The sequence below is a fragment of the Ovis canadensis genome, chromosome 11 (assembly GCF_042477335.2).
Source record: "Ovis canadensis isolate MfBH-ARS-UI-01 breed Bighorn chromosome 11, ARS-UI_OviCan_v2, whole genome shotgun sequence".
Classification (NCBI taxonomy): Eukaryota; Metazoa; Chordata; class Mammalia; order Artiodactyla; family Bovidae; genus Ovis; species Ovis canadensis.
Genome location: NC_091255.1, coordinates 36,960,740 through 36,986,067, shown reverse-complemented (window position 1 = coordinate 36,986,067; position 25,328 = coordinate 36,960,740). Strand labels below are relative to the sequence as shown.

The following is a 25,328-nucleotide window of genomic DNA, read 5'->3' as shown; positions in this document are numbered from 1 at the left end:
TCAAATTGAGGATCAAGTGATAAAATTATTTCAGTCAACATAGCCCAGGGCCTGTTATTTACACAGTATATTCAGTGGGTCAAAAAACTGCTGTCCAAGTTGGTCCCAGGTCTCTCTTTACAAACTGCGTCCCCCAGGGCCCTACGGGTCCTCTGGTCCTTCGGGAGGGGGAATGGCAGGGAGAGGGAGCAGGGAAGATGAGAATGGTACCACTCCAGCCCCTTCCCTTCACCAACTCCTCCTTCAACCAAAGCAGGTCAACCCTTCCAAGTTTTCCAGTTTCCACATAAAATTTTGTACGAAGAAAGAATTCTGGGGAATTCCCTGGCCATCCAGTGGTTAGGACTCTGCTTTCACTGCCGAGGGCCCAGGTTCAAACCCTGATCGGAGAACTAAGATCCCTCAAGCCGTTTGGTGCTGCCAAAATCAGGTGGGAAAGGGGGAACCTATCACGTCAGAGGGTCTTTCCTTGACCAGCCCAGTGGCTGTGGCCACAGCAGCACCCTGTGCAGTTCAGGTTCTCTGGCCTTTCTGTCTCGCCAGCTTCTCTATCCTTGGTACTGGTGGTGGTGGTGGTGTTGTCATGAAGCTGGATCCGACTCTTTACAACTCCATAACTGTAGCCCGCCAGGCTCCTCTGTCCATGGGATTTTCCGGGCAAGAACACTGGAGTCAGTTGCCAGTTCCTTCTCCCAACCCAGGGATTGAACCCAGGTGTCCTGGATTCCAAGTCGATTCTTTACCGACTGAGACGCCAGGGAAGTCCATCACTGCTACTAGACTGGCCCCCAATCCTGGCAGTTCTTCAGAAAACCGACATCTCTTCCATCCCTTTGGCCGCTGACCCAGGTCAGTCTGCCCCATCCCCTCAATCTCAACCTTCCTGCTGCCAGCTCTCCCAGCCACCCGTCTACCCTCCACCCTTCTCACCTGCCTGAAGCAAGCTTTCCTGGTGTCACCACTGATCCGAAGGGTCAAAGCACCCTCACTGACCTCAGAGAGGGTCCCAGGGCACTCGGACCAGGCTGATTCCTCACCACCAAGAGGACCATCCAGAGTACTCCCACATCTCAGAGAGCTAAGCATCTTCTTTCTCTCCAGTGCCCCACACCAAAACTGATGAAAGGCCAGCGAAGAGTGTGTCCAAGTTGCACCCTGAGGCTCCGTGAGGCGCCCTGAGCCCCTCCCCTCTGGCCCGTGTGGGTACCCCGTAGGGCACAGGGTGTGTGACAGAACCGGGAGCTGAGATGTGAAGAGGCCACAGCCTGCATCTGCAGGTGGGATCACCCTGACCTTCACTTTCAGCAAAAGGGTTCCCTCCATCACTGCCGGATAACTGCTCCTACCAAGTTGGGCCTGCAGGCTCTGGCCCTGGAGGCTGCTTCTCATGGGGTTGGTGGTGTTTCTGTTGTTCAGTCGCCAAGTCGTGTCTGACTCTTTGCAACCCCATGGACTGCAGCACGCCAGGTTTCCCTGTCCTTCACTACTTCCCGGAATTTGTTCAAACTCATGTCCTTCGAGTCGATGATGCCATCCAACCATCTCATCCTCTGTCTTCCCCTTCTCCTCCTTCCTTCAATCTTTCCCAGCATCAGGGTCTTTTCCAGTGAGTCGGCTCTTCGCATCAGGTAGTCAAAGTATTGAAACTTTAGCTTCAGCACCAGTCCTTCCAATGAGTACTCAGGGTTGATTTCCTTTAAGACTGACTAGTTTGATCTCCTTGCTGTCCAAGAGACTCTCAAGAGTCTTCAGCACTGCAGTTCGAAAGCATCGATTCTTCAGAGCTCTGCCTTCTTATGGTCCAGCTCTCACATCCATATATGACTACCGGAAAAACCACAGCCTCTCACAGGGTGTAAATCCTATTTCTGGACTCTGAGCAGAGTGGCTGAGTTAAGTGCTCTCCTGTTTCAGACTCCATGACCATGTTCACAATGAGTGGGCTCATGGCCTCATTCATCCTCTGGACTGTGCCTCGAGCCAGGAGAATACCCTTCCTTGGCCCCAAGCTGGCCCCAGAATCACATGGCACCCCACATCCCCCCACCCAAGGCTGAGCAACTCCCAGTTCAGAGCCATCAGGTCATCCAGCCCAGGTCCCTTCCCTGCTTCTTCTTTGCCCTCATCGCCTAGCAGCCAGACAGGTCACCAGCCTACCTGAAACCCCAAAAGTCCCCCATGGTCCTCAGAATAAAATCCAAACTTCCAACCATAAAGCCCATCTGATGGCAGCCCTCCTGCCTTCCTCTCTACCTACCAGCCTTTGCTCTGTTCCTCAAGCATGGCAAGCTCCCTCCCTCCTATTCTCTTTTCATTTATCTTTGGTTGCCCTGGGTCTTCGTTGCTGTGCAGGGTTTCTCTAGTTATGGCGAGTGGGGGCTACTCTCTAGTTGCAGTGCTGGGCTTCTCATTGCAGTGGCTTCTCTAGTTGCGGAGCACGGGCTCTAGGGCGTGCAGGCTCGGTAGTTGTGGTGCTTGGGCTTAGCTGCCCTTTGATTTTCCCAGAGCAGGGATTGAACTTGTGTCCCCTGCACTGGCAGGTGGATTTTTAACCACTGGACCACCAAGGAAGTCTGCATCTTGTTCTCTTGACCTGAAATGCTCCTACATCCAATCTCTGCAAAACTGCCTCCTCTCACTCAGGTCTCAGCTCAAATGCACTGGCTCAGGAGGCCTCCCCTGGCTCCTGCTCTAATGCTGCCCTCCCCCCACACACTCCCTGCCATGTGCTTAGTCACTCAGTCATGTCCGACTCTTTGTGACCCCATGGACTGTAGCCCACCAGGCTCCTCCGCCCGTGGGAATTCTCCAGGCAAGAATACCGGATCCCCCGTCATTTACTCCTTTACTAGCTGCCTCCCCTATAGAACATCCACTCCACAAGAGCAGAAACCCTGCTTGTCCACTGTGGTGTCTGCAGCCTTCAGAACTCTCTGAACATCGTCTGAACTCAGCGACTAAGGCTGAATAAGTGAATGAGTGGATAAGCGAATGAATGGATGAGAAAATGAATAAGTGAATGCATGGCCCGAATGAATGCGTGCCAAGAATGAGCGCATGCACAGGTGGCGGGTGGCATGAATGCTGGGAGGCAGACATCCAACCAGGGGTCCTCGGCTCCATACCCTGCCTTTTGCCCGGGGTAGGGGAGGGGGACACCCAGCAAACTTGGGCCCAGCCTTGGCTGATCTGCTTGAATACTCACTTAGCCCAACCGAGATGCTGCCAAGAAGACATGTGCACTTGATTCTTCTTTCTCATACCACAGATCAAACTTGCACACTGTCCATTTAAACTCCCATTGTTTGGCTCTCCCCTAAGGAAACTTCAAACCTAAAAATTTCTTTCTCCCCTCATTTTGCCCCTTTGTGGAGAACGAAATGCTCCATTTAGCATTCCTAAAGGGCCATTAGCATCCCAAAGCTCTTGTGTGCGGCCCGGCTGGAGGTGGTTCCCGGCGGAGCGGCTGCGAACTGCTGCCTGGGGCCCAGCCTGCCACTCCGGGCAGCCTCCCGAATCCCCAGCCTCTTGGCAGAATCTCCCTCCTCCCTCGCCAACTCTGCTGGTCCTCTCATTTCAGATATTCACCACATACCTCCCTTCTCCTTCTCCGACTCTAGTTCCGAAGCATTTTTCCCTCTCCTCCTTTCTTTTGATAAATGCTGCACAGGGGAACTTTTTAATTCCAATAAAAGAATCACCCTCCCGTCCCAACAAGGCAAGATGAATATCCTCATTATAAAACAAACAGGGGAGGGGGTTAATCCTCCCTTCGCCGCCCCCTCTTCCTGTGCCCTCCATCCTTGTTCAAAGGGAAAGCCGAAGCCGAGGCAGGTGGGGCAGACCTGGGCCTGAGGCACACACAGCAGTGTCTTGAGACTCCAGAGAGGGCTGAAGAGGTGGTTCCTCCCCATGTTCACATGTCAGCTTGCCAGGGACATTGCTCGGTGTGGTACATTGTTCTAGATAATCACCTGCTGTTGAAATTAGCCTGGGAATCAGACAAAATTCCTTCTGGAAAGGGTAACCCAGTTGGCCAGGCTCTCAGGGAGAGAAACTCATGGTCGGCCCTTTAGCTTCCATCAGAGAGGATTCTCCTTTCTCACAGCAGCCTTGCATTTTTCTGTATCCGGTCTAAAACTTCAGGATGCCCACCCCCAATAGGGATCCCTGCCAAAGGAACAGGATGACCACTGGTCCCTGGAGACAGCGCGGCAGCCTTGAAGACCATGATGGCCTGTGTGTCCTGGACCTGGTGGGGACCTTGCTGACCTCTGCCTTCATCAGCCCCTGGGGAGGGGAGGCAAGACACTTCTTTCTTATCTGAAAAGTACTAGCCCCATAAGCCATTTGCACAGCTAGTATTTCACTTAGGTGAACCGATTTCCTTAATTTTTGCTGAATGAGGTCAGCATAGGCTGCCCGAGGGGCAAGAGATTGGAGATGATTCTTTTTAAAAAAATACTTTTCATTGATGTATTTATCCACTGTATGTATGTGTGTGTGTGTATACATATATATATGTGTGTGTATATCAAGCAGACTTGATCCCCCCAAGGACAGTTCTTTGGCCATTATCTTTGTGTCCTCATTATCCTTTATGTATGTATATATATGAGTACATATATACATACACACACATATACAGTAGATAAATACATCAGTGAAAAGTATGTTTTAAATATATATATGTATTTTATACACACACACATATATATACATACAGTCAAATTTAAGATATAAAAATATATACTAATATATATATTTTTTAATTGGACTGCACCAGCTCTGAGCTGTGGCTCACAGAATCTTTTCTCTGTGGTGGCATGCAAACTCTTAGTTGCAGCATATGGAATCTAGTTCCGTGATCAGGGATCAAACCCGGGCCCCCTGCACTGGAAGCATGGAGTCTTAGCCACTGGACCCCCTGCGAAGTCCCTTCACTGTATACTTAATAAGCACCTACTATGTGCCAGCATCCTGCTGGACCCTGAGGACACAAAGATAATGGCCAAAGGACTGTCTTTGGGGGGATCAAGTCTGCTTCCAGGGGCTACTTCGGAAATTGTGTAATTCTGAAGTGCTGGGGTTAACACCCAAGGAGGACCTACACTGGAAAGGGCGTTGCTCCAGGGCTGCATGTGCTGGAGAGGGAGGGGATGCAGTGACTTTCACAATGACTAATTCATAATGAAGTATCCATCCATTGGGGGTTTTACAAACAGCTCTTCCAAACTCCACTGAACTATACAGCATGAAATTCTCCAGGCCAGAATACTGCAGTGGGTAGCCTATCCCTTCTCCAGGGGATCCTTCCAACCCAGGAATTGAACCTAGGTCTTCCACGTTACAGGCGGATTCTTTACCAGCTGAGCCATAAGGGAAGCCCAAGAATACTGGAGTGGGTAGCCTATCCTTTCTCCAGGGGATCTGCCCGACCCAGGTATCGAACCAGGGTCTCCTGCATTGCAAGTGGATTCTTTACCAACTGAGCTACCAGGGAAGCCCCACAGCAGCAACCAGAAGGGTAAATTCCTTTCCACATCCCCCAGACAGTGGAAGAAATGGGGTGGTCTGGGAGAAGGGTCTAAGATACGTTTTGTCTGTGAAACAGCCAGATAATAATTATTCGAGGCTTGGCGGGTTGCAAGGTCTCTGGTGCAACTACTCAAACCCTGCTGTTGTACCGAAAGCAGTCACACACAAACCTCTAAACAACAGACATGGCTGTGTTCCACTGAGTATTTACAAAACAGGCAACAGGCAGAACTTGGCCCACAAGCTGTAGTTTGCAAAGACATTGTCTAGTTCAGCACCAAGAAAGAACCCACTCCAGGCCTAGTTCTTCATTAATTTAATAAATCAATGATCCACCTAATAACAACAAACTCACTTGAGTTACAAATTTCCTGAAACCAATGCTACTCCCAAAGCACCAGAGCTAAGACTGGCTAGGGAAAGGTGGAGGAGTAGGAAGAACACCCTGCTCAGGGGAGCACTTCAGTGATAGATGAGGCAGGATCTTGTTTTGATATGTGAGTGGTATTACACCCTATATTATGGAGTTCTGTTCCTGGGTGCACACATATATTTATGATTTTAACTGCAGCATTATATTTTAGGGTGTGAACAGACCAGTTTATTTAGCCATTTCCTTACTGTAAGACATGGAGGCTGTGTTCTCTGCCTCTCTTCTCTCTCTCTTTGTGTGTGTATGTAGAAATAGACATGGCATAATAGTAAAGAATCTGCCTGCCAATGCAGGAGACACAGGAGGCTGAGGTTCAATCCCTGGGTCCAGAAGATCCCCTGGAGGAGGAAATGGCTACCCACTCCAGCATTCTTTGCCTGGAAAATTCCATCGATAGAGGCTGGCAGGCTACAGTCCTTGGGGTCGCAAAGAGTCAGACACGACAGAGCATGCACATATCCATGCTATCCCCCCATACAATAGATATTCTGAGATAAAATTATAGAGATAGATATTAAGATAGACAAATAGATATATAGATATATACAGTAGATATTTGTTGTTGTTCAGTCGCTAAGTTGTGTGTCTTTGTGATGAAGACAGTAGAGGCAGTAGATAGACAGATGGATATAGATCTAGATAAATCTGGGACAAATACTTGTTGATACCTTTTTGTGTGCCCTGTGTATTTCTCCAGGGTGGGTATGAAGGGTCAGAATTGCTGGGTCACAGGGAAAAACCCACTTAAATGCACTCAGTCCTTCCAACATTCTCTAATGGTGCCTTTAACTGTGGCTCACCTTATTGTGTCCCTCTGGCCTCGTAGGGGAGGCAAGTGACAGACCACAAAGGGATCCCTATAAAAACAGGGACTGAAGGACTTCCCTGGCGGTCCAGTGGTTAAGACTCCACGCTTCCACTGTAGGGGGCACGGGTCTGATCCCAGGTCGGGCAACTAAGATAACACAAGCCACATAGTGTGGTCAAAAAAAAGGGGGGGGGGGCGTACTGAAAAACTACCTAAAGTACCTGACCCAATGGGAAGTCAACATGAACTGCTCTCTTTTATTATTTAAAATCATCCAAAAGAAAACCAGGCCAGCACAGCCACCCACATGCTGCAAAGCAGGGAGAGTTGGGCACGGTGGCAAGCGGGAGGGCACCACCTTCGGGCCCGTGGCCGAGTCTCAGCTGTCAGAAGAATAAATGCCAGCAGGGGACCGGCACTGACTTTACTCTAATTAATTTGGACCCGGGGTCAAGGATGGGAGCAGGCTCGGGAGGGGAGCTCTCCCGAAGGTTCTTGGCATTCTCGGAGTGGGGGCAGAGCTATGGGGATGGTCTGCCTGTCTGTGAGCGCCGAGGACTTGGATTTCTGAATTCAAATGCCAAGCCAGGCCTGGCACCGGCCAGGTTGAGCCCTCCTTTGTGTCTGAAAACCCTTTTTGTTTGAAGTTGGTGTAACTTTAAGCGGCCTGCCAAGGAGAGCCTGTGAGAAAGCTCCCCAGGCCAGACTCCTTTCCCATCTCAACCTCGTCAAACCCCCGCCTTCTCCCGTGATGCAACTTTTCTCGGCTGCCCAGCCCGGGTGCTTAGACGGCTCCCCACCAGGCCAAACACCCCAGCCCAGAGGAACCATCAGCTGATCCTCTCACTCTGAGAGGGACCTGAGGCTGATTGAGTGGGAGAATAACTCTGAACTGTGGGGGAGGGCTGGCATTTCCTGAACAGCTGATAGAAGCAAGGGGCTGTACTTCGCATCTTGTTTACATCCTTTCACTGAACTTTCCAGTAATTCCAGGGCACAGAGGTGGATGAATCCCATTTCTCAGATGACAGGTGGAGGCTGAGAGACTCAGGATCTAGATGGAGAGGGTGTTCAGTTCAGGCCTGTCTGATTCCCAAAGCCAGAAATCTTCCTGCTACACCACTGGCTTTCAAACTGGGAATCGTGACACTCTAGGATGGTGGTTTCTTGTTAATTTCATTCTTCAGACAGTAAAGGATCTGTCTACAATGCAGGAGATCGGAGTTCAATCCCTGGGTTGGGAAGATCCCCTGGAGAAGGGAATGGCTACCCATTCCAGTATTCTTGCCTGGAAAATCCCATGGACAGGCATGGGGATGACCCAGAAAGATGTTATGGGGAGGGAGGTGGGAGGGGGGTTCATGTTTGGGAATGCATGTAAGAATTAAAGATTTTAAAATTTGAAAAATAAAAAACTAAAATTAAAAAAAAAAAGAAAAAAAATACAATTTGAAATAATTTCAGACTTAACAAAAAAGTTGCGAAACAGTGCAAAGAAGTCCTGTGTCCCCTTCATCCAGTTTGCCCAAATGTTACTGTCTTCTACCCATCCCATAATGATCAAAACCAGGAAACTGAAATCTTATCTAAAAACATTATTCAAACTTTACCAACTGTCCCACTAATGCCCCTTTTTAGCCAGGATGGATCTGATCCAGCATCTGATACTGCAGGTAAGCCTCTTGTCTTCTTTTTTCTCCTCCAGGCTGTGACAGTCCCCCAGTCTTTCTTTGTCCTTAATGACTCTGATATTCTTTTTTGGGGGGGTGGGAGTGGCTGCATCAAGTCTTAGTTGGTTCGTGGCATGTAACATCTTAGTTTCTAGACCTTACCCCCAAGAGATGTGACTTCATTAAGCCAGGAAAATGCTCAGAAACACACATTTTAATAAACATTTTCTTCCCCATACAATTTTTTAAATTAAAATGTCATTCCCATACCATAGAGTTTATCCTTTATAAGTGTACAACTCCATGATTTTTAGTACATTCACAGGGTTATACATCATCACTAATTCTAGAACATTTTCATCACCCCAACAAGAACTCCATACTTATTTAACAGTCCCTCTCCACTCACCCCTCCCTTCAATCTCTAGTAACCATAAATCTGCTTCCTAGATGGATCTGCTTATTCTGGACATTTCATGTAAGTAGAATCATACAGTATATGGCCTTCTATGACTGGCTTCCATTTATCATGAAGCTTTTTTTAAAATTTATTTACAAAGTTTTTAAGGTCTATTTATGTATGAGCATATACAGTACTCTATTCCTTTATATGGCTGAATAATATTCTATTTTTAGGATGAGATGGTTGGATAGCATCACCGACTCAATCGACATGAGTTTGAGCAAGCTCAGGGAGATGGTGAAGAACAGGGAAGCCTGTTGTGCTGCAGTCCACAAGGTTGCAATGAGTCAGACATGACTGAGTGACTGAAGAATACTCTATTCTGTGGATATACCAAACTTTATCCATTCATCTGTTGAGGGATATGTGGGTTGTTCCCACTTTCTGGCCATTATGAATAATGCCATTATGAACATTTGTGTTCAGTGTTTTGTGTGGATATGTATTTTCATTTCTATTGAATATATACCTAAGAGTGGAATTGCTGGGTCATATGGTAACTCTACAGGCTTCCCAGGTGGCTCAGTAGTAAAGAATCCACCTGCAATGCAGGAAACCAGGGTTCAATCCCTGGATTGGGACGATCCCCTGGAGAAGGGAATGGCTATCCATTCCAGTATTCTTGCCTGGAGGATTCCATGGACAGAGGAGCCTCGCAGGCTATAGTCTATGAGGTCGCAAGGAGTTGGACACGACTGAGCAGCTAACTATACTATGCATGGTAACTCTATGTTTAGCATTTTCAGGAACTATTTCCTAAAGCAGTTACATCACTTTACATTCCCAAGAGCAGAGTACCCATGAAAGTCCCAATTTCTCTACATTCTTTTGAACACCTGTTATTATTTTATTGATTGTAGCCAATCCGCCTGCAATGCAGGAGACCCCGGTTTGATTCCTGGATCTGGAAGATCCGCTAGAGAAGGGAAAGGCTATCCATTCCAGTATTCTTGGGCTTCCCTTGTGGCTCAGCTGGTAAAGAATCCACCTGCAGTGTGGGAGACCTGGGTTCGAGCCCTGGGTTGGGAAGATCCCCTGGAGAAAGGAAAGGCTACCCACTCCAGTATTCTGGCCTGGAGAATTCCATGGCACTGTATAGTCCATGGGGTCGCAAAGAGTCAGACACGACTGAGTGACTTTCACTTTCACTAGCAATCCTAGTAGATGTGAACCAGCACGATTTATATTTCTCCAGTGGCTAATGATGTTGACATCTTTTCACGTACTTATTGGCCATGTGTGTATCTTCTTTGGAGAAATATTTATTTAAATTCTTGGCCTGTTTTAAAGTTTGTCTTTTCATTGTTGAGTTGTAAGATTTCTTTATATATTCTAAAACCTTTTCAGGTAGTTGATCTGTAAATATTTTCTCCTATTCTGTGGGTTGTCCTTTCTTTTGCTTGAAAATGTCCTCCAAACCACAAGTTTTCAGTTTGATGAAATCCATTGTATCTGTTTGTTTCTTTGGTTCCACAGAAGACTGTGAAGTAGGTGATCTATTCACAATCTTATGAGACACTCCAAGGGGTTGATCAAGATGCTAGAGGTCATATAGAGTCACCATAGGAGCCAGTAATTCCACTCCTAGCAATTCCACTTTTTAAATGTATTAGCATAAAGTTGTTCACAGTATTACCTTAGTTTTTGTCTCCGTCAGATCTCTAGTTATATCTCTTTTTCACTCCTAGTGTTATTTATTTGCGCCTTCTCTTTTTCTCCCCCTCCCTCTACCAGTCTTCCAGATATTTGTTTATTTTACTAATCTTCCCAAACAACCAACTTTTGGCTTTGGTCTTCTCTGCTGAGTATTTGTTTTCTGGTTCATTGACTTCTGCTCTTATTTTTTATCTCCTCAGCCCCCACTTTGTTCTGGCTTATTCTGTTCATTTTTTCCCCTAACTCCTTAAATTAGATACTTAGGTCATTAACGTTCAGCCTTTCTCATGGTTCTGGTATCCTGTGAAACACATGCCTCTCTTCAGCATCCCCTCTTTCTTCAATAAATTAATCACCTCTTGGCAAGAGAATGAGGGGGCACAGAGGCCGGCATGGAGCTGAGTAACCTGCCTGTTCCTGTAAGTAAGTAGCTGCCTATGGGAGTGGAGGGGCGGGTCGTATTCCAGAGCCAAACTCAGCCGTCAGGGTCATATTTCATTACAGGAGGTGGCACCCCATGTCAGGGAGTTCTTGTGGCCTCACCAGCTTGTCCTTGCAGACTGACTTCTATTTCAGCATATCTCCTTTGCCAGGCCAAGAGGCAGTGAGGCAGATGCTCCTGTAAAGACAGGAATGAGCCAAAGCAATAAACCCAGCCTCAGCTGTCGGCTCAAACTGCTCCAATCTCAGGAGTCATCCTGTCCTATTCTTTGCTTCTAATCCTTACTCCCAGTTAATTCCCTTCCTGGAGCCACTTAGAAGGGAACCCCAAAACCATCCTCATGGAATGGGAGCACTGGAAGCGACCAGGAAGCATCTGTCAACTCCCTCTTTTCACCACAGAGACCAAGGCCCTGGTGACTTCCATTCACATTCATGCTACGGTGCAGCTCTTCTGAAATTAGCTGCTGCTGCTGCTAAATCGCTTCAGTCATGTCCAACTCTTTGCGACCCTATGGACTGTAGCCTGTCAGGCTCCTCTGTCCATGGGATTATCCAGGCAAGAATCCTGGAGTGGGTTGCCACACACTTTGCCAGGAGATCTTCCTGACCCAGAAATCAAATCCTCGTCTCCTGCGGCTCATGCACTGCAGGCAGATTCTTTACTGCTGAGCCACCAGTGAAGCTCTTTCTGATACCAGTATAATATAAAATAACCATCTTTGCCCTATTTAATGCAGTCTGCTCTGAACTCTACATTCAAGATACTATTTTGTGACCCCTGCTTTTACTTTGGGTTCAAGCATCATATGGTTTTGCACATCTCTTAATTTTTAAAAGGTAGGAAGACTTTGTCACTTTGTAAACACAAATTAAGAGAGTGATATGTTAGAGTCTACTGTTAACATGGTCTTTTTGTAGGCAAAAATAAAACAAAGATACAGAGTATCTGAAAAACATAATTAGTAAAATTGATTTTGATAAATATATTGAACTCTGTAGCCTGAAAACAAGAGCTCTCTTTCAGTTCCCATGGACTAGCAACAGAAGTGACCTTACATACACATATGAGATTATTTAAAAACAAAACAAAAATGTATTTGTTGCAATGAAATGGAATTCCCTGGTGGCTCAGATGGTAAAGCCTCTGTCTACAATGTGGGAGACCCAGGTTCGATCCCTGGGTTGGGAAGATCCCCTGGAGAAGAAAATGGCAATCCACTCCAGGACTATTGCCTCGAAAATCCCATGGATGGAGGAGCCTGGTGGGCTGCAGTCCATAGGGTTGCAAAGAGTCAGATACAACTGAGCGACTTCAATTCAATTCAATTCAATTCAAACAAAATATATACTTTGAGGAGTTAATATTCTAGAAATGAAAACCCAATTCATAAATAACTCCAGAAGTGAAAACAATGTCAAAACTACAATGACACAGTCATTGGAAAAACAGTGACAAGGAGAGCAGTACAAACCACAACCAAGGGTAAGTGGTCAAAGCTTCTCTAGAAAGGAAAAATCTTTGCCTTAAATAGCTGTGCTGCCAAATATGAATAAGGAAAAAAAATAATATTAGTTGAACTGAGCATTCAACTAGAAATGTTAGTAGGACCACAAAAGCCTAAATAAGAAATTAATAAAGATAAAACAGAAATTATAAAATTAGAAAGAATTTAAAAATATCAAAAGATAAGTGGCAGGACTTCCCTGGTGATCCAGTGGTAAAGAATTCGCCTACTAATGCAGGGGACATGGAGTCGATTCCTGGTCCAGGAAGATCCCATATGCCACCGAGCAACTAAGCCCGTGGGCCACAACTATTGAAGGAATAGTTGTGCTCTAGAGCCCAGTAACCGCGACTACTGAAGCCCCTTACCGTAGAGCCCGTGCTCCTCAACAAGAGCAGCCACTGCAACGAGAAGTCCACACACTGCAATTAGAGAATAGCCCCCGCTCACCACAACTGGAGAAAAAAGCCCTCACAGCAACGAAGACCCAGCATAGCCAAAAAATAAATTTTATTAATTAATTAATTTAAAAAAAAAGTGGCAGACTAAAATAGTATGTAAGAGCTCTGACTCTGAGACCAGAGAGATCCTGTTTGAATTACAACTCTGGACTTTGTAGCTGTGTCTCAGGCAAGTTAAATGCCTGAACTTCTCAACCACCTGTAAATGTGAATAATAGTACTCAACTCACAGAGTTGTTCAGATTCTGAAAAGCAGACAGCACATACGAAATACTTAGCACAGGGCCTGGCACACACTGAGTGTTCAACAGATATTATCAGATGTTATTATCATCACTTTCAAAAATGTCAAACAAACTGAGGCAAAAAGAGAGTGAGAATATTCACTATTAGAAATTAGAACAGTGATACAGCCATATTTTAAAGTTCAAAAATAATTTTTTTAGTGATTGGGAATGGGAAGTGATTACTATACACAACTATGCTTAAAAAATGAAAATCTGGGTAAATCATTATTTTCTTGGAAAATAAATTACCAAATTTGACTCAGAAAGCAGTTGAAAAATTCCTGAATAAACATATAAGCATGGAAGAAATTGAAATGGTTATCAAATAACTCTTCCCAAAATGGCACAGGGCCCAGATGGGCTAATTCTAGCAAATCTTCAAGGAAAAGTTCTTTCTCATGCTACTTAAATTATTCCAGAGCACAGAAAAGAACAGAAACTTCTCACTTAATTTTATAAGGTTAGAACAGCCCTGATACAAAAGACAATAAAAAGAGAAAAAAGTCCAGATAAATTACACATTTGAACAGATACATACACACAAAAAAATCAAACATAAAAAATCACTAAAGAATAATATAACCAAATAAACTTTATTCCAAGAACACTAAAATGGCTCCCATTTAGAAAATCACAAAACGATGATAAGATACTACTTCACCATCACCAGAACGACTATTATAAAAAAGAAAGAACAGAAATATTGATGAGGATGTGGAGACCCTGGAATCTTCATAAGTTACAGGTAAGACTTTGAAATGGAACAGCTGCTCTGGTAAACAGTCTGGCAGCTCCTCAAAAAGTTAAATATGAAGTTACCATATGACCCAGCATTTCCACTCTGAGGTACATACCCAAGAGAAATGAAAACACATATTCATGCAAAAACCTGTATATCAGTGTTCACAGGAGCATTACTCCTAGCTGCCAAAAGGTAGAAACAATCCAAATGTCCACTAGCTGAAGGATGAATTTTAAAATGTGACGTATCTAGACATGAAATATTATTCAGCCATAAAAAGGAATGTTACACATGCTGTAACATGGATGAACCATGAAAATATTATGCTATTTAGCATTAAACATTATGCTAAACATTGAAGTCAGTCAGACACAAAAGGCCCCAGGTTATACAATCCTATTTATATCAAATGTACAGAACAAACAAGTCCATAGAGATCAAAAGTAGATTAATGTTTTTCTGGGGCTGGGACAGAAACGCAAGCAAAAAGGACTGGGAAGTGTCTGTTATGGGTATAAGGTTTCTTCTGGTGATGATGAAAATGTTCTTTAATGATGGTTGCCCCACTCTAGGTCTTTTCTGGTGGCTCAGCAGTAAAAAAATCTGCCTGCAATGCAGGGGCCACAGGATAGATCCCAGGGTCAGAAGATTACCTGGAGGAGGACATGGCAACTCACTCCAGTATCCTTGCCTGGAGAATCCCAAGGACAGAGAAGCCTTGCAGGCTACAGTCCACACGGTTGCAAAGAGACAGACACCCCTGAAGTGACTTAGCATGCATGCACACACCACTCTATAAACATACTAAAATCCATTGAGTTGTATGCTTTAAATGGGTGAAGCATATAGTATGAGAATTATATCTCAGTGAAGCTATTAAAATGTTATCAAACCAATCAATATATTCATTATTTAATATGCTTAAGCAGAAATATTATATGATCACTTCGATTGATATCTAAAGGATTAACATTCTAAAGGAACCACATAGCCTTGATTTAAAACAACAGCAAAAAGGAGCAAACCTCCGGTAAGCCAGGAATCAAGGTCATTCCTTTGAGCACAATAAAAAAGATCTATCTGAAACTAGGAACAAATGGCATACTTAATAATAAAACTCTAGAAACAATCTCACTCAAATCAAGATCAACATAAAGGTGTCTTACCGTTACTCTATACCGTTGCTTTCAAGTTCTATTCAATGCAGTAAGGCAAGAAAAAAAACAGTCCAAATGCTGAAAAAGAAGAGCTAAGATATTCATGATTTGTGGGTTCTAATTGAATAGAGAAGAGAATTAACTGAAACACTATGAGAATTAATTTTAAAAGAGTTCAGTAAAAAGGCAGTTTGCAAAGTACTAATATAAAAATCAACAACTTTCCTATATGTCAGCAATGTCCAGTTAGAAAATACAATAAGGGTATCCCTGCTGGTCCAGCAGTTAAGAACCCACCTTGCAATGCAGGGGACACTGGTTCCATCCCTAGTCTGGGAAGATCTCACATGGGACAAAGATCTCACAAGAGAAACTGAGCCTGTTCTCTGGAGCCCAGGAGCTGCAACTACTGAGCCCACATAGCAACTACTGAGCCCTAGCACCCTAGAGCCCATTAGCTCAGTTCAGTTCAGTCGCTCAGTCGTGTCCAACTCTTTGTGACCCCATGAATAGAGCCCATATTCTATTCCAAAGAGGAAATGCCAATGGCCAACAGGTACATGAAAAGATGCTCAACAACCTTAATCATCAGGGAAACGCAAATCAAAACCACAATGGGATACCCCTCACACCTGTCAGAATAGTTATTATCAAAAGGAACACAAATAACAAACGTTGGTGAGGATGTGGGGACAAGGGAATGCCAGTGCACTGTTGGCGGGAATGTACATTGGGTCAGTCACTTATGGAGGTGTCTCAAACAAGTAAAGACACGGTTACCCTATGACCCCAACAATTCTACTCCCAGGTAGATATCCCCCAAAATGAAAACACTAATTCAGAAAGGTACAGGTACCCCAATGTTCACAACAGCATTATTTACAAATGGCCAGATATGGAAGCAAACTAAGTGTTCATAAGCAGAAGAATGAGTAAAGAAGATATTTATACACACACAATGAAATATTACTCAAAGAAAAGAGTGACACTTTGCCACCAGCAGCAACATGGATGGACTCGGAAGGCATTATGCTAAAGTGAAATAAGCCAGAGAAAGACAAATACTGTTTGAAATATCACTTATATGTGGAACCTAAAAAAAAATACAACCAACTGGTAAACACAACAACAACAAAAGCAGACTCAGAGAGCAAACTAGTGGTTACCAGCGGGGGCAGAAGGAGGGACAATATAAGGGTGAGGGATTAAGAGGTGCAAATGGTTAGGTATAAAATAAGCTACAAGGATATATTACACAACATGGGGAATTTAGCCAATATTTTAATAATAACTATAAATGGAGTATAACCTTTACAAATTGTGAATCACTATACTATACAACTGTAACTTATATAATATTGTACAGCAACTATGCTTCAATTAAAAACTTTTTTTTACAAGAGAAAGTTCAAGTCTAGAAGCAGCACTCCACCTCAGGGTCTCTTTTCTATGAGCCTCCTCTAAGCCCCCTCCTTGGGGGTATGCCCCCTCACTTCCTACCCTACTCCATATACCAGTGAGGTCTGGAGTAGAGTCCCCAGGACTTGCAGGCACTGAAAGCCCAGAGAACTTCAATAACATTCCCAAGGTCACACTGAGAGCCTGGACCCAGGACTTCAACCCAGGCAGTCTGAAGCTGGAGACAGGTTCTCTCAACCATAACCCCTAACACACATCTTGGTATTTCAGACACTATTACACAGAACCCTGTGCTCTCTGATCTTGATTTTAAAACTGAAGTGTTTCTATACAGCTGGAATATCAGAACTTGCTTTTCACTGAGGGTTGAATTCTGCAGACACCTTCAGTTCAAAACAACGAACAGGGACTTCTGTGACAGGGAGTAGAGTGATTAACTGCACTTCCAACGCAGGGGGCATGGGTTCCATCCCTAGTCTGGGAACTCTGATCCTACATGCCACGGAGCGTGGCCAGAAAAATATAATATGAAAAATAAAACACCAAACAGGTCTCTCATCTTGGTTCCAACAACAAACTGGGGTGAAGAACACAGAGGACATGCAGTCCCGCTCTTCCCTGGCGAGTCTGAGTAGCGCGGATACATGATCCGCCCCGAACGTGGCTTAAGTCTCTGTGGATTGGAGTGAGAAGCAGTTTCCTTCCTTGTGGCAGCTGGGCAGGCTGAGTACTTTCTCACCATGAGTTCTCCCCGGGTCTGAGCCGAGGAGTGAGACAGGGCTGGGTCTGGGAAGAAAGACTTGGCTGCGATGGACCTGCCCACCTCTGAGGTCTGGCTGCGGGAAGAGGAAACGCGTTGGCCGCAGGACTCGGAGCAGGGGAACCGTTGTCCAACAGCCCTGCCCTGGGGCACCCGACCCAGAGGTTCTTTCATGTTTTGGAGGCCAAGCTCTAGATCTGTAAACACAATGTGTTTCCTTTTTCATGCTGGGGTTGAAACTGTTATTGTTCGACACTTTTTCTGCTTCGGCCCAAATGCAAGCAGAGCGCTTGCCCTGGGCAGAGTCCTGTCTCCCCATGTCACGCAGACCTTGTTTGGGGTTCTGGGCCTGACTTCTCAGGTGCGAAGAGCCCCAGACCCCCGACCTAGGCTGGGGCATAATTTCCTTCACATTTCAGGGTAGTTCTAGAGTTTTCTCAGTCCAGGGGACCTTGCATGGGAACTTCAGAGCTGACTCTCCTGGGGAGGCCACTCTTCTAAGGGCCCCGCGATCTCTCCAACTGTTGGGGTAGGAGGAAACCAAAATGCTACGACAGAGCAGATGCAGGAGGAAAATGCGAAGTGGACCACAGTGCCATCCCTCCCTAGTACAGGGGCCAAATCCAAAACTCACTTCCTCTCAAGACCTACAGCATATTCCCTGTGTCCCAGGCATTGAGCAAAGCTCCTCACTTGGGGGCCCACCCATGTGTATGGTTCAGTACAAGTGTTTACCACTCACACGCACACCCTCCTTAAAGAGACCACTTCCCACCTGCATGGAGGGCACCATTTCCCCCTCCTTCACATCCCCAGACCCAACAGAGCCACCTGACCACTGACTGCTCCAGAAACGTCCACTTAAGGTTACTTCTTTTTTCAAAAAAAATACTTATTTGGCTGCTCCAGGTCTTTGTTGCAGCACGGGGTATCTTTTTTTCAGTTGCAGCACACAGGATCTAGTTCCCCGACCAGGTATTGAACCCTGGTCCCCTGCACTGGGAGCGCAGATTCCTAGCCACTGGACCATCAAGGAAGTCCCCTACAGGCTACTTCTTTGTCTGCAGGCTGGGGAAGCAGGGGAAGCTCTTCTGGGACCAAAACTGTCTTGCAGTTTTCATCTCCTAGGCTAATTCTAACTAAACAATAATGGCTGCCTAGGATATTATACTGAAGTATGTGTTAGTTGCTCAGTCATGTCCAACTCTTTGCAACCCCATGGACAGGAGCCCGCCAGGCTCCTCTGTCCATGGAATTCTCCACGTAGGAATACTGGAATGGATAGCCATTCTCTTCTCCAGGGAAACTTCCAGATCAAGGGATCATACTTGGGTCTCTGACACTGTAGGCATAATTCTTTACCATCTGAGCCACCAAGGAAGCCAAGAGTCTAATACTCTAAGACCATTTCTGGACTTAGGAAAATGAATACTGTGACTGATTAGTGATATCTGCCCTGGTTTCAGAATTTGGAAAAGATGCATTGCCAAGTACTCACCACAGCCACTCCAAACAGGAAGAGATGAAATCAGAAGTCCCAACAAACGTAATGAGGCAGCAGAAAGTGTCCATCTCTTTGGGACAGTCCATCCATGGAATATAATGCAACATATAGGCAGTCAGGAAACTAAAAGAGGTCTACCTCATTTTCTTGTTACCTAAGACTCATTTATTCAAACCCAGCTCCTTCAAAGGTGACTATGGTCCTACAGAGTGTCTAACTTAGGTGTGGAGCCTCTGGAATGTGTGAAAAATTGTACATGATGACTAATACTCTCTCTTATCTGGAGGCAGTAAAGGAGTGGGGAAAATCTAGAAAATCTAGCAATAGCACAGCCAGGAAGGAGCATGAATGGCTCTCAACCAAAGCTGGACCCTGCAGAGAGGCTGGTACCTCGCATGCCTTATACAGGCTAGTCCCAAACCGTCCACAGAGACTGAGTTCTAGAGCCTCCTTCCAGGCTGAGTTGGGAGGATTCATTGATTATCAGGTGATATTGTGAACTTTCTGTCCCTCTTAGTGTTACTTTCTGCCTTTCAGGTTCTCACTGAACAAAGGTACTTTGACCTCTAAAAAACCACTCATCCTTCCCCTGTTTTTGGCAGCACCATACTGCATGCATGATCTTAAGTTCCCCAACCAGGGATCAAACCCACGGCCCCTGCAGTGGAAGTATGTGTGCGTGTGTGAGCGCTCAGTCACTTCAGCTATGTCTAACTCTGCGACCCTATGGACTGGAGCCCTTCAGGCTCCCCTGTCCATGCGATTCTCCAGGCAAGAATACTGGAGCAGGTTGCCATTCCTTCTTCCAGGGGATCTTCCCAACCCAGGGATTGAACTCGTGTCTCCTGCATCTCCTGCACTGGCAGGTAGATTCTCTACCACTAGCACTGCAGTGGAAGTGCAGGGTCTTAACCACTGGACCACCAGGGAAGTCCCCACTCACCCCTTTAAATAACCCGGAGGCCTGGCATACCTACTGAGAAATCTTTCTTCTGGATCGTCGTTATATGGATAAATGCACTGCAAGGGGAACACAGCCTTGGCACCAGCTAATACACTGACCCTAACAGCAAAAGGCTCAGGATCTCTCGGAACGACCCTGACAGAGGCCGAGGCAGTGTGCGTTTCTCCACTCCGAGGCAGCACTCCTGAACCATGGTACACCTGTCTCCTTGCTGACATATCCCCTTGTTCCCTGAGGGCCGGTGGATGCACTGGCTAGAAACATCCAACACAAAGGAGGCTTGGAGCAGGTGCATCAATGCTGGATGAGAAAGGCTCAGACGGAAAGCATCTCACATCTCATCCATCCCATGACCACAGTCCCTTCACTCTGTCAGAGGGCAGAACTGGTACAAAAATAACAAAGTGAAGGCTGAACACACATTGAATCAAAGACTCCCAGGAGCTGGGGATGGAAAGGAAGTATTATCTCCAGAAGCAAAGAACTGACCAGCTGATGGGTCTCTGCCTTCTGACCTGGGGGAAACTCACATTATATAATCATAAAACATTATGTCATTAAATCATTAAATGTTATGTAAATCATGTAACGTTCCAACGCAAAGGAAAATATAATTCCAAGTTTATAATGGGGCTACATTTTCTGGAATACAAATACAGAAATGCACTCTTGAACTCCCCATGTGGTGCTATACACATCGAACCGAACTGAGACAAGAGACAGACTGGTGGCAAACAGCCCTATGTCCAAGGACTCTCGCGGGCAGTTTCCTTATTCCAGGTGCTGTTCAGAACCATCCCTGGGAGCTGATTAGAATGTGGCTTTTATGTGATCAGCCTTTGAGACAAGTGCCACTGGTACCTGCCTGCTCTCTGTGTCTGCAATGGCATCACTGAACAAGCCAAGATGTGCCCTGTCCGAGCTCAGGTTTGTGCAAAACCTCCGGGCTGGTGGCCAGGACATCTGGTTTGGAAAGGCTTCCGTTTCTCATGGCAATCTGATTCACTGACATAAAGCACATGTAGAGCACCGAGTACGATGCCTGGCACACAGTAGGGGTTTTCAGTCTCTCCTCAGCATGCAACGTGACACACCCCTGAGACAGACAGTTTAAACTCCCTGGCCACCTAAACCAAAGCTGCATCTTCCGAGGCTGCAGAGACCACAACGGCTGAGGTGTGTCTCTTCAGACCAACAGGCAAAATGCTGTCGGCCACTCTGTAAGTATTAACCTCAAATCTCAAGCATTTCAAAAGCCCACCCCCTGCCCCGAGACCTCCAGTCTCCCTCTAATGAAAGGCACTGCAGAAACTCAAGGTATGATTATCACTTCTGAAAGGAAGGAAAAAAAATACTGGCTCACAAAATACCCGCACCACAGCATCAACAGATAAGACCGTTTTATAATCCAGTTCCCTAGAGAGCCATTTATTTTGGTGAAGCCAGTGTGCATAGCAGACGCCGTAGAAGCCATCAAGATAACACGAATAACAACCCAGTGGACTTTTGAAGTGTAAACATAAAAGTCTATTAAGAATACAATGTTGGTTTAATCCCAAGACAAAAAATTTACTTAATGAAAAGCACAACTCATCTCCAGAAGGAAATTATCGATACCAGCTGTGAGCAGACAATGAGGGGGTTCCTTCCAAGGAACATCTGAATTGCAACCCACTGCCTTTCCAGTATTTACTCTGGACCTGAAGTCTCAAATACTTTTCTGAGGATCTCATTTTTCTACGGGAGGAGGAGGTCAGGGAGAAGTCTGGGCAGGGCAAAAGGACAGTTTGGCAAAGCCTTGGAAAGAAACAGACGCTCCCCAAAAAGTGTGTCTTGATTCGGCTCTGTCTCATTTCTCTGAGTCAAGCAGTGAGCAGCATCTGGGCCCACCTCAACAGAGACCCTCACTCCAGCTGCCATGGGGCCCAAAGTGATAAACGATAGCCCTGTGCCACTGACACACGTTCCCTGCACGTACCAGCACCCAGCCAGCGACCAGGATACACCATTAAACTCCCGTCTTTATTTTTAAGACTTTTCTTTTTGATGAAGACCATTTTTAAAGTCTTTGTTGAAGTTGTTACTGTCTATGTTTACTGTTTATATTGCTTCTGTTTTTATGACTTTTTTGGTCTTTTGGCTGCAAGGCATGTAGGATCTTAGCTTCCTGAGCAGGGAACAAACCTGCATCCCCGGCATTGGAAGGTGAGGTCTAAACCACTGGACCACTAGGGAAGTCCCTAAACTCCCTTCTTTAACAATACTTCTTAGCCACGTCCTATACTTTTTCCAATATGTCCCAGAGAAGCAACCAGCTATTGAGCACTAGGGAGAAAAGAGAAGGCCTGGTTAAAAAAGGAATTTCTGATTACAAGCTCTGTTCCACCACCTCAGAGAGAGATCACGGGCCCTGAAATCAAAACTCGGCCATGAGCAACACCTGTGCACGCTGACCACCCACACAAAAGTGTTTAAACACTCTGTAGTTACATTCCTAAAAGCTCCCAGCTCCCACGAAGCCTAAAGGCTAACATCAAGGACTTTTTTTTATACAATTTCATATGCAAGCATTCAAGCATGTATGAACATAGTAAATACGATCTATGGCATCATATGACATACTATCACACAATACAGCACAACTAGGGAACCACCTTTAATTCCAGCAAGAGGCAACACGTTGTTCCAACTATTGTCCTCTACACACAGACCTCATTTGATTGTACTGCGCTTTACTGAACTTTGTAGACATCGTGTTTCTTACAGGTTGAAGGGTTGTGGCAACCCAGCCTCGAGCAAGTCTACGGACACTGTAGCACAGACTCACTTCATGCCGCTGGGTCACATTTTGGTAATTCTTAGCGATAGTTCAAACTTTTTATTATTGTCTATGTTACGGTAATCTATCATCGGTGATCTTTGATGTTACGACTATTAATATGACTCACAGAAAGGCTCAGAGGATGGTTAGCATTTTTTAGCAATGAAGTGTTTTTTTAGTTTTATTGAAATATAGTTGATTTATGATGTTGTGTTAATTTCTGCTGTGCATCAATGTTTCAGTCATACATATACAGTAATTTTGCACATTCTTTTCCATTATGGTTCATCATAAGATATTGAATATAGCTTCCTGAAATGAAGTATTTTTATGAATAACTGAGATATGTACATTGCAATTTTTAAGACATAATACTATTGCACACTTGATAAACTATAGTAGAAACAACTTTTACAGACACTGGGAAACTGAGAAATTCACGTGACTTGCTTTATCGCTGTGGTCTGTAAACAAACCTGCACTATCTCTCTGAGTTCTGCCTGTACATGAACTATTCATTCATCCAGCCATCCAGCCATTCATCCATTCTATGGGGAGGCAGCACAGAAGATGCAGTAAAACAAAGCCTAAACTTCAGACGGGAGACCCAGTTCCACCACCTACTAGCTATATGACTTTGGGTAAACCCTTTACCCAAAGGTTATAGTTTCTTCCTCTGTAAAATAAGAATAATGGAGCCTAGTATTAGCTTAGTTACAATGATTAAATAACTAAATGTTGGGCAAAAAAAAGCCCTCCAGGGTTAGTCATATAAAGATAATAATTATAATAAATGGTGGTGGTGGTGGTTAGTCACTAAGTCATGCCCAACTCTTTGCAGCCCCGTGGCCTAGCCCGCCAGGTTCCTGTGTCCATGAGACTTTACAGGTAAGAATACTGGAGTGGGTTGCCAGTTCCTTCTTCAGGGGATCTTCCCAACCCAGGGACTGAACCCATGTCTCCTGCAGGTGGAGTCTTTACCACTGAACCACCAGGGAAGCCCATGATAATTACCAGGACTATAAGAATATTCACTTATCTACAGCTATATACCAGACTGAGCGGCAGATCATTTTAGCCTTCTGATTTTGCAAGAGTTTTTATCGGGGCATTAGATTTCTCACAGCAACACCTCCCATATAACCTCCCTCTCCTGCCAGGAATAACGGCAGGCCCAGAGCCATTTACAGCCTGAGGACCCCCTCCCAAAGTCATGTTTAAACAATTACAAGCTTTATGGTGCAGGTACCCATGACCATAGGAGGCCAGCCCAGCACAGTGCTCATCTTGCAGAGACGTCTTCTATGTGGGTTTTGGGTTTCAGCAGGGCAACGTCAAGCCAAAGTGTGAGTCGCAAAACGAGTTTTCATAAGTTCACCCTGTCACAAACCAGGCAGGGGTTCATGCTGACATCCCCACAGTAAGATTAAACAGCATGCTTCATCAGGCACTAAATACTAACACAGCTCCGACGTCAGGGGGACACTGATTAAAACTGATGTCAATAATTTATGGAAACACAATATGGTCTTCAGATGCTCTTTTTTGAAAAAAAAAAAAAAAAGGAAGAGGGGGAGGGCCTAGCAACCCAGGTGGTTTAAAACTGTTCATGCATTTTCTCTTGAATGTATACACCCCCCCATGCATGGATGCTTCTTTACACGATGAATATAGATGCACATGTGTATAAGAGCATGTGAACACTGCTGATACATATGGGCGGAAGAAAGTATTTAGTTATTCCACGGAGAGCTGTCGAGGCCGTAACATTATACACAGTCTTGTCTTTCATATTGTTTGGGGTTTTCTTTTCAGGAAGAAATCCAAAATTGCGTTTAAAACAAAATTGGACCTTATAAAAATTCACGTTTACTTCGTAGAGAACTCAACCTTGAAACAACCCTGAAAAGAAAGCTGGACCAAAGAAAAACCTATAGGATATAATATTTTCTTGGCCCTGTATAGAACTATTTAGAAAAATAATAATGTCGATGTTTTCTTAAAGTTTTCGGATGGGGGGGCGGTGAGACAGTTAACTTAGGGAACGATGTCACTTTATTATGTCGTGTCTCATTATTTTAGAAAGGCAAAGACAGGCAGTGATAGTATTTCATTTTTTTATCAAAACATTTTTGGAGTAGAAAATATACTTCTTTGCCTTAGCTGTAAATAATCTGGGTAGCCTGACTTTCTATGTCAACAGTGTGAAATTCACAAGATAGGATTATTTGTGGGGGGGGGGGGGGATCTGAGCTGCTGATAGTACAAAAGTTAGTGTTTGAAGGATTTATTAATGCCTTTTCCTAGCACAGTGCCCTGTAGTGTCTCAGAACACCTGTCAAATACTAATTCATTCACGTATCTCCACTTCAGGGCCTTTTCATAAAAAGCTCGACCTTTAATTGTAAATCACTTCTAAATTGTCTTTGCTGGCTTTCTCTTTTGTGAAATGATGGAAAAATCACTAAGACTTCAATTAAGACTTTATGGGAACTTCAACCTGACATTCCCGAGGCTATATCTACAAGGTATCAGAACATCTATTCAAAAAGGAAACTATAAATAACTTTAACATCACTGAATTGGCTTGGCTTTTATGAGATGACTGAATAATTGGCAAGATTTAAAGATACTTTAACTACTGAGAATTAAAATAACTTCGGTGAAACCCAGAAAATATTGTCAGCCGATTATTT

General features: G+C 44.9%; 1 protein-coding gene across 2 annotated transcripts in view; it reads right to left on the bottom strand.

Moving 5' to 3' along the window:
• The window catches only part of NTN1 (netrin 1), a 207,041-nt gene that overhangs the window by 160,979 nt on the left and 20,734 nt on the right, over positions 1-25,328 (bottom strand). The window lies entirely within an intron of this gene.